Source organism: Lygodium microphyllum, chromosome 8 (assembly GCF_053477565.2).
Source record: "Lygodium microphyllum isolate KBCC chromosome 8, Lygodium_microphyllum_v1.1.10, whole genome shotgun sequence".
NCBI lineage: Eukaryota > Viridiplantae > Streptophyta > Polypodiopsida > Schizaeales > Lygodiaceae > Lygodium > Lygodium microphyllum.
In genome coordinates this window covers 31,524,108-31,534,570 of record NC_141142.1, presented here as the reverse complement: position 1 = coordinate 31,534,570, position 10,463 = coordinate 31,524,108, and the positions used below count along the sequence as shown (strand labels likewise).

Below are 10,463 nucleotides of genomic sequence, written 5' to 3'. Positions count from 1 at the left end.
CAGGCCCCCCCTTCCACGTTGATCAAAGAGGGGGGCCCATACTGATATTTATCCTCGGCCATCTTATACGCCCACTCCCATCAAGCCCTACCATGTTGGCCCAAGTTACTTGTGCAGCTTCCAGACCCTGCTTAGACCGAGTCCCAACCCTGCCATCCATTCCCTCAAAACAACCCAAGTACAAGTACTGGTTTATTTTTTGATAGAATCCAACATCAAACAACACAATATTAATGAGTTTGGGAATCTCCCAATTCCCATTTTTTGAATACTAAAAAGGTGGCACCCGGATAACATGCCCATAAGTTTCTCAAAACCATATGATGTGACCTATCATTGGAAAGCGCTTGAAAAATGGAATCTATTGAGCTATAGAGGACTTGATTTGTAGTTATAGTGTTCAAGTTATGAAAAATCCAAAGATTTAACCATGTGTCCCAAACTTATGCGAAATTCCCATATTCCCCAATATAGTGTTAAACACAACAAGAGCAACAATGACACATGAAGCACAATGCATCGCAGCTCCACCCAAGGCATCGCGGCCGATGTCTCCTTTGTGCTCGATCAATTTCCAAGCTATGGCTAAGTTGGGCTCCACAGCAACACCATGGACGATAAGGAAGAGCCTCCCTTCCCTTCGTCTGCCCACCATGACCTGACCACCAAGGAAGCAACCCAACTTTTGGAGCAGCAGAGGGAGTTCTTCGTCCATGACCTTGCCAGCAAATTCAAAAGAGGACACGCTACCGCACAGGCTGTTGTAGCTAAGCTGTCTGAAGATGTATGGCAGTGCTACTACTTATTAGCTTCATATGTTGTGAAAGTTCACCCTGGGAATTTATAGGATGAGCCTTGGAAATTTGTGTAAACATCTATTAGAGGTGCATTATTGTTGTCTCTTACATGCGACAAAATTTTTGAATGTCCTTTCTCCAGGTGTAGATAAGAGAGGTGACTTCATTAGGCCAGCAAGCTCTCCTTCAGAGGCTTCGCAAAGTTATTCAGGCATTGCAGGGTCGAGTTGTAGGGCGTAATAAAGATGATGTAGAAGAAGCTCTAACTACTGTGAGTGCATATGCTCCATGATCAATGTGATTGTGTAACATGATACTATAAGGGATACAAATAATCAAACTCTGAGTCCTACTTTCTAACCTTGATGCCACATTTAAAGATTAATTATTTCATAGTTAATTCACAACTGCATGAAATACTTGTCAATCCCCTTGTTTACATGCATAGAATCCTATTTTCTCAGGATGTTATGCTTCAGAAGTGCTCTATAATGTTTTGACTTGCAGCAACCTGATTGACATAGTTATGCAATGTGCATATTTGTAGGTGGAAGCCTTATCAGTGCAAATGGGTCAAAGGGAGGCAGAGATGGCTCAAGGGAAATTGGAAGTTAGAAAACTAGCTGCCCTTTTTAAACATGTATGTTACATCTCCAATTATAGCAAACCATATACTGTTTGTGTCAATCATGCTAGAAGGAAGCCAGAACTCTACTTTCTTTGATTATTATTCCGGTGTTATCTCTATGTAATAGTGCAACGAGAAGCAATATATATTTTGGTTTAGGGTTGAATACTTAATTTTTGGCTTTTACTCCACAAGTGAAGACATTATTTTGTCTTTTGCCTTAAATGAACATGCCTCTCCTTATAATTTTATTTTAACTAATCATCTCTTTTGAAAAAATCAGACACATTTTTCTGTCTCTTCAGCATGTTTTACATCACATTGTTGATAAACTTGAATAGGGTTTATCGGGAGGCTGAAGTCACAGTGCTGGTTATTTCAAATATGGGTTTTTATTGCGAGTTTTGAGAAATATTTCATGTCCATGTATTTTTCAGGTATTTGATGATGCTAAGAGAATGGTGGAAGAGGCTCGAGCAGTCGCCTTGGCAGAGATTGAGTCTATATGTGCTGTTGTTAGGAGAATTGAAGATGGATTGGTTTAGAAGGAGTGTTTGCTGCTATCAGGAGAATTGAATATGGATTGGTTGAGGAGTGTTTCCATGGCGTTTTAAGCTAGAACACAATATTAGTGAATTTGGGAATCTCCTAATTCCCATTTTTTTATTACTAAAAAGGTGGCACTCAGATAACATGCCCATAAGTTTCTCAAAACTATATGATGTGGCCTATCATTGAAAAATGCTTGAAAAATGCTTGAAAAATGGAATCTATTGAGCTATAGAGCGCTTGATTTGGAGTTATAGTGTTCAAGTTATGATAAATCCAAAGATTTGACCATGTGTCCCAAACTTATGGGAAATTCCCATATTCCCCAATATGGTGTTCTAGCAGGTGTTAGATCTTTCACTGGTTATTTTGATTTCTGTTTTTATAGTGGGATCTACTTTGGCCTTCTCGTCTATCTAAACTACTTTTACATAATATAAGGAGCTGGAAGATATGAGACGAGAAGTATAGGAAGCAAGAATGATAAAGATGTTGCACGAGTCAAGTAAGGTGATTAGTTAGTTGATGGTATTCTTCCACATTATAAAAATATTTTCCTGTTCTGTATGTTTGGACATAGAATCTCTCACATGAGAGTAAGTTCTTGCATAGTTTTAAGTTTGCTTTTGGTGGAAGGTTCTAATACTCATAACACTTTTTATTGCCTTCCATTCATTTTCAATAGGCAATGAATATGGAGCATGAGCTAGAGGGACTGAGACACCAACTTGTTTAGAAAACTATTGAAGTTTCAATGCTTTGGAAAGAGGTATGTGTAGAGATGATGATGTCTGTATTCTGGTGCGCGTAAAGTGATTTGTGCTATGCATTGCTTTACCATGCACTGATGCCTGTGTTAAGACTCATGTAAAGTTCTACAACATAATCATGTATTGATGACTGTATCTTTTATGGTGCTCTTGGCAAAGACAATAAAATATAAGTTTGTCTACTAAGCCAATTATACCATGGACAACGGCAAGAAATACCCTATCCATGGGGTGATGGAAAATGATAAATAAGGTGAGGAGAAGTGGTCATGTCTGCCCTTAGCATGTCAGAAAATGTAGAATTAGCAAGACTGTATGGTTTTGCCAATGCATTTTTTGAAAGTTGGTGATTTCCTAATTTGCAAAAAATTTACATTTTTAAGATTCAAATAAGTTAGGAAATACATGTTTTTTGGAGCAGGAGACTCTAGGGTAGCAAGAGGAGCCGCAGCAAGGGGAGTGTAGTAGTTTATTACAGGACACATGCAACAAAAGGAGCCGCAATAGGGGGATCTTCCATGGCTAGCAGGAGAAGCTAAAACAAGAGGAACTGACAAAGAGGATCTTTAGAGGGATTGAGACAGGGAAGAAAATAGCCAAGGTTGGAGAAGTCTGCATTATGTGGAGGCTACAGAGCCACGAAGTGAAAAAGATCAAGAGAGAATTTACTGCAGGAAGCTTGAGCCTCACAATTTTCTCACGACTATGGTGTTTATAGGTGCCATCACTCTAAGAGAACCCCAGTGATGCTACAGATTTTCTACTCCAATGGCAATTGACATTGTGCATAAGGACAAATAGACATTACACTTGATAGTGTTGCTCCTAGCATCCAAGAAGATGGACCATGAGAGGAGGCTCAAGGGGGCTGACAGAGAGAGGAATGAGACTATAGAATTAAGATGGAAATGAATCAAGAACTACTGTTGGAGGCATGGCTACCCTAGGAATTACAAGCAGTGCAATGACAAGTGGGGCAGCTTGTTGAGACTATAAGAAGGTGAGGGATTGTGAGATGAGAGTGGTGTAGCATTAGCAGTAACAACAACAACAACAACAATGAGAGGTATAGGGATGCAATACTATAGTTGAGCGAAGGGCAGGGTCTGCAATATTACTGGGTGTTTGAGAAGCACAAGCACAAGCACAAGGAGAGAGGCTTGCCATACAATGTGTGACAACAAAATATTGTAGTAATTGTCACACTTTGTAAAGATTGGGGATTAGATGGTGCTCATGGATTGCAATGGCATTCCCATTCTCAAAAGTCCCTTGTTTTTTTCAGAGCGGAGTGAATAATACACTACCAAACGGGGTTACATCACTGATTGGACTCTTGAGTGGGACTTCTATTATGCCTTGTGCTATGTGAACCCCATTTACTAGCCTTTTCCCAGGAACACATGGAATGCTTGCTAGTTCAGTATGTGATTAAAATCAATGAATGCTTCCTGGTTCAATAAGTGATTACAATCATGGTTCTTGGTGATGGGATTTGAATTACTTCATGGCTCTTGGTGATGGGATCTAAATTACTTGACTTGATTTTGTCATGGTATAATTGATGTTGTAGGCCTTATTTAAGTCTCAGGTTATGTCTCATGATGTGTCAGTTGTTTCGGAGGCATATTAATATCAAGGAAGTCATGATGTTCTAGTATTCATGTTAAAGCACCATGTTGATGCCTAATATATGTATTCAACATATTGAATATCTATCGAGATGTTTGGTAGATATTGGCTAGATGCCCTTACCTCTGTCTATGGTTTGTAATTGTTGCTACTCAAAGGATTGTGGCTATGCTATCTTACTAGGCTACACAAGTGGGCATGCATGTGCAACAACCAGATCTATTGTGTATTTCCTTGTTTCCTTTAACATATTAAACTCAGTAGTCATCTTGACTGCATCCAACATTGTGTAAGATTGACAAGGGAATATTGATATTTATCAGTCGTATCCATTTTTTGTTGAGCTACCCTACACCAATGTGAGTCTAGAAATGCATGTCTCTATAAAAATTGTAGTAATGGGATGCTTACTAGCTACTTTTAAGGATGATAAGAACTTCATTGAGCTATGTGCTAACATAACTACATTCAGATATTTTTGAGCTCTTGGCTCCACTAACTTTGCAAGCATATGAATGTTTGCATTTAATATAGCTATGAACTCCTTGACAATTGGCCTTTCTTGTGTATCATTGGTCCCATGTAATGTGAATTTTAAAATGGCTCATAGTTATCTGGCCTTTTTGGTGTATCATTGGCCTTGTGTAATGTGAATTTTAAAATGGCTCATAGTTATCATAGCCAATTTTAGAGATGAAATGAGGTGCAAGATTGAAGATACCCTTGAAATAGGACACTAATGACCGACTATAGTTGACTAAGCTATATGTTGAGACAGAACTACATTCAAATATTTGTTCTAAATAGAAAAATTTGGATCTTATGAATGTTTGCAATTCACATTGCTATGAAGTCTTTTGGTAGCCACCATTTTCAGCATATCCTGGCTCATGAAGTTCTTGATAGCTAGCCTTGCTAGCATATCTTGACTCATAGTTACCATAGCTAGGGTCATAGATGAAATGAGATGCAATATTGAAGCTAGCCGTGAAAGAGAGAGTTACACGTGGACTATCATATATTAAACTAATGGTTCATGGTTTTTAATCTTAACTTTGTAAAAATCATTGGATGGCTCACATATTCAGAGCTTTCTCAACACTTTATACAAAGAGTTACATAGAAGTAGATGTGTACATGAGTTGACCACCTCATACATGTCTTCTTCAAGGATTATGTTTACACTGGAAGATGTCTACTTAGGTCAAGAATTGTAGACAAGCTTGCTACCTTTGTATATAATAGTTGGAAGATATCATAGCCACCCTATGTGATCAATGCTCCCTTAGAACTAAAACATAAATTGAATTAATAAGTGTGTATACCTCATTGATGAAGAATCATGCTTTCCATGGGAGATCTTTTGATACTTCAATTTTCTCACTCCAGGAAAGAAGATTGGGGAAGATATTTTTGACAAGCTAGATACCAATAAGTTTAATGCTCAGGTGAAAGAGATCATGCCACATCTCATTGCAAAAGTTTTTTGTATTAGTAATGCATCACAATTACATTGAACACACTGGTGTGTATCATGTATAGAGGTGATTAGATAAATGTGTTGGATTTTATAGTTGTAGCCAAATTAGTACAGGTTTGTTCACTAACTCCATGAGAACTTGCTTTCATCTCTTCCTCTTCTTTATCTTTGTCAATTTGCTCATCTTTCACTAGACTCTCCACAACATTTGCCTCTTATGTATCACTTTTCTCGCATATTTGAATCCTCATCCCTATCCGTGGTACCCTCATGTTAGTATCAAACATCTTCATCAAAGCATATATCTCATGCAATAATTTACATTCATCATATTTTGTTTTATCCTATTTAGAGAATTGTCCTACAACACCACCCTATAGAAAACCAAATATTGAAGGTATCAACCCCTAAAATTTTATGCGCGGACTATTCATTACACCATGCATCCCTAGCTAGCCCCAGCCAAACATTAACTTTTCTAACTCTATCTCGGAGACATAGGAAAGCGGATGTCAACAAAACTTTGTAGGACCCTTCCCAAGGTATCAAAGTTTACTTTGGATGCATTAGTCATCATTAATCCTCTCCCAATTAAAAAATTTGACATGTTTAGTTCAACCATGCTTGTCCATTGCAATCTCTTACAGCCATATCTGTCAAGATTGTGGGAGAGAAGGAAGGAGTCTCACTTGTAGCTTTCTTGCTTGCACAATGGGGGAATACACACAGAGATGGAGGCTGAAAACAGTTTTCCTCTTCTTAGTTTGTGTAAGCCAAAAGAACTCTAGTACATAGTAATAGAAGAACCCTATATATGGGTCTCAAACCAAACTCAACTAACTAAGGTGAGCCACGAACTAGAGTAGATAAGGATAGTTGTCATCTAGCTATTATTCATGGGCGGTGTACCAACCACATCTGCAACTGACAAGTCGATGACATAAATGCACAATGGTCACCCTGGCATATCACGAGTGGAGCTCGATATCTCAACATTATCTCCCTTCTGGGTCAAACAACCATTGCATACTCAGCCAATCAATCATGCACACAACCCAAAAACTATTTCTTGGATCAAATGGTAGTCCGTTAATCATGTCATGCCTTGTCGATATCCTTAAATCATACTATTGTATGCAAACTTTTCCTTGGAAGAAAAGTGGTGGTATCATTCCAATGTCTTTTTTATGCCTCTCTCTCGGTCATCTATATCTATGTGAACATCGGATAAGACATGAGTATCTTGTAATCTTTGTGCTAGTATTTTATTTGTATTTTTCAAGCTATTACTTACAAGCTTGCATGGATGTTTTCGAAAGACAATGACACATGATTCAAAGCAAGCATCTCTTAGTAAGTTTTTATTTTTTACAAAGGTGGAGAGTCCAACCCAAGGTGATTCATTACCCCCCTCTCCTAATGACCATGAGGATAATAGAAATACATTGATAATTTTAAGCTTATTATGTTGGGGTTTATGGATCCATATTAATAAAGTAAATAAGAAGAAAACCAATGTGAAACCTTTATTAGATAATCAATGTGGTAGTAAACTTTGGTTCGCAGAACTTTTTACTAGGGCAAGTCTGAATGATGGAAGAACATGTTTTCAAATAGATGGTTGCTTTTGACATGTTGATTGTCAAGGTGTTTCAACCAATGGGCAAGACTTCTCTTGTAGTCATTGCAAAAGTATATCCAAGCTTAATGACTTTAGAATGAGAATATATGGAGAGAAGCTAGTACAAGAGAAGAGAGGGAATAGGGGAACAAGATTTGATAGAAGATTGGATTACCTCATTAGACAAGAGCTTAGGCAAACAACACTTGTTGTCAAAGGACATGTAAGAGATCTTACTCTCAAGTTATGAATGAGTAAGTCTCAACTTGCAATTCTCTTAGTGAAAATAAGGAGTTTACATGAAGCCAACATGGAGTCTATAAATCGAAAAGATGTTAAGAGTTTTTGTAACAATATAGTAGAAGCTCATAGACTAGGAAAATATGGTGGAAAGCTTTCTTCATGGGAATTTTTACAAGATATAGCTACAAACATGGTACAGTTAAAGGAACGTCAATGATATAGTGCAAATAAAAAAGCTTTGTTTTTGAGGTTGCAAAGATGTGGGATAGGCCAAGGTTGCATGACTTCATCACTGCTTATCTAAATGGCCCTTCACTCTCAACGAAAACCAGAGGCCATAGAAAAGCCACCCACTTTATTCTCGAGATACATGGATATATCTTTGATACTATTGTTGAAATATATCAAAAGGTAAAAGAAAAACATGGCATTACAGGAAACATTTCCTTTGTTTTGGTGGAAGATGAGACCGCTATAAAGAAGCAAATAAGGTAAATATACTAAAATATTTGTTCTTTTGTCTTGTAGAAATAATTATCAATCAATTTTTAAGATTTTATAACCTTTACTATTTTCATCGTAGGTGGAATCCCAAAGATGATACTCTTGTTGGATTTGATGGCTGTAAATCTTTAGACCATGAATGTGGGACATCATACATGATTAAAGTTGGAGAAGGAAAAGCAAGTTATGATATCATTGTTGATGCATTTGAGACTCGTATCATTGATAGTTATGCAAGAGTATTTGCTGCGAATTCACTTCATGAAGCACTTCCACGTTTGGTTGTGGCTGCTCATTGTACTTGTAATCAATTTGATGCAAGTTTTATTCATAGACAATGGATTGAAATTTTGACATTGTGGGATGAGAAGCTCAAATCAAAAGTAGGTCCTATTATTGGACATGCATCAAGTGGAGATAGCTGACAAAGAAAATTAATGTTAGCTGATTATGTCAATAAGCATGGCACTCGATATGAGATCGGATGGGATGGATGGCCTCTTTCAGGCAAATTATTAAATGGAGAGGTCTCGGGCATGCTCATCAAGATTTTATGCATAATGGAAAAAGCTAGTTGATATTCTCAACAAATCAAAGCGTCAATTGGCTCTTGGGGATGTTTGGGTTACTTTGAATCATGTTACCATTGTTTATGATTCTTTTTCTATCGATAAACATATGCTTAAGGAAATAGATATCAAAGGAGATGATTGTCAAAATTAGGCTGCAATATGGAGGATATGTAGCAGGCAAGTCCAATGGTGTTTGGGAGAGCTAGCAAATAATGGAAAGTATAGAAAGGAGTGGAGAATGGTTGGAACACAAGTCTATCTTGAAGTTGTTGGAGACTACATTGATATTTTCTTATCTCCATAATTGAGCTTGGTGAAGAGAGTCCATTTAGTAGCAAAAGTGGCATTCTTCTTCCAACTCAGGAGATCTTGGATTTTAAAACATGCCACGCATACATTATCAAAGAATTTTATTTTAGTAAGGAGGCATTCTTAGATGTACAATTCTCATGCCACTTCGTTGTATTGCTCATAAAATATTTTAGAGACTTCCATCTAGAAAAGATGCTTCCAATACATTTGATTGGATTTGATGTAGTTGAAATCTTTTTCAGCAAAGTTGGCAGCATGGTTGGGCAAGAGCACACTTATGACTTGATGGACATGTTGCATAGTATAGGAATCTTGAATAGGCTTTCACATTTTGAATGTGAGGATGGTGGGAAATTTACATGGGCCCATAAGAAACAAGAACATATTTGAAAAAGTTAAATCTCAAAGAGAACATGAAAGAAGCAAATCTAGGTGATTATAAATGTGTTTCAACTAATGAAAGATCATTGATGCCTTGAAAGGGGGATTAAAAAGTGCTTAATAGATTTGTGAAGGTTTGCAAATGAAGCCAAGGGTAAAGAGGATACGAAATGGTGGTTGGAGCCTTGGTCTGAGGGCTTTTTTCAGGCTTACACTAATTCAAGTTTGCAAGATTCTGATACAGATGAGGAATCTTCAGATGATGGAATGAATTCAAAGGAGGATGCATCTAAAAGTGAGATAAGACATGTAGTAGATTTTATGTTGGATGAAAATGATGAGAAAAAAAGATAAAGTGAACCCAGTAGTGGAGCTTGAGAATAGTAGATTTCTTTTTAAGTTTACATTGGTAAGTCAACTTAATGGCAATCCCTTGTTTTCCAAAGATAGGCTTACAAGAGTACAACAAGGAGTATATCACAATAAGAAGAAGTATCAAACTCAGACAAATGATAATCTATTTGGCATTGGTTCAGATTCTGATGTATTCTTCCAAGAAGAGAATACCAATGGGAAGATCACAAGGTTATCAAAGCCAAGTTCTTCAAAAGGTATGAGAAAAAATAAATCAAAGTGTGTGGTACTTGGGACCAGTTCAAAAGATGAGAAGAAAAGTTAGCAGTGTCTATGTGGAGTACAAAAGAGGGTTTTACAAAATCAAAGGGACAGAGGAGTTTTACATATGATTTGATAGACCTTGATATGGTGGATATTGAAAGTATCATTGCCCTTGCAAATCTCACATATGATTGTAACAATAATAAATATGAGCTTGATGAAAATGAAAGATCTTCAACGAATTTGTAAAGAACCGTTGAGATAGGTAAAGGAACGTCACTTTTTCTCTCCTGTAATGTTGCTTGCTACATAAAATGACTATAAAATCTTATTAATCTTATTCTTAGAATTTTCCT

At 37.1% G+C, this 10,463-nt stretch overlaps 1 pseudogene; it reads left to right on the top strand.

Moving 5' to 3' along the window:
* The first annotated feature begins 514 nt into the window (after positions 1 to 514).
* On the top strand, positions 515 to 9,843 carry LOC148032116 (stomatal closure-related actin-binding protein 1-like; annotated as a pseudogene).
* The last annotated feature ends 620 nt before the right edge of the window (positions 9,844 to 10,463 follow it).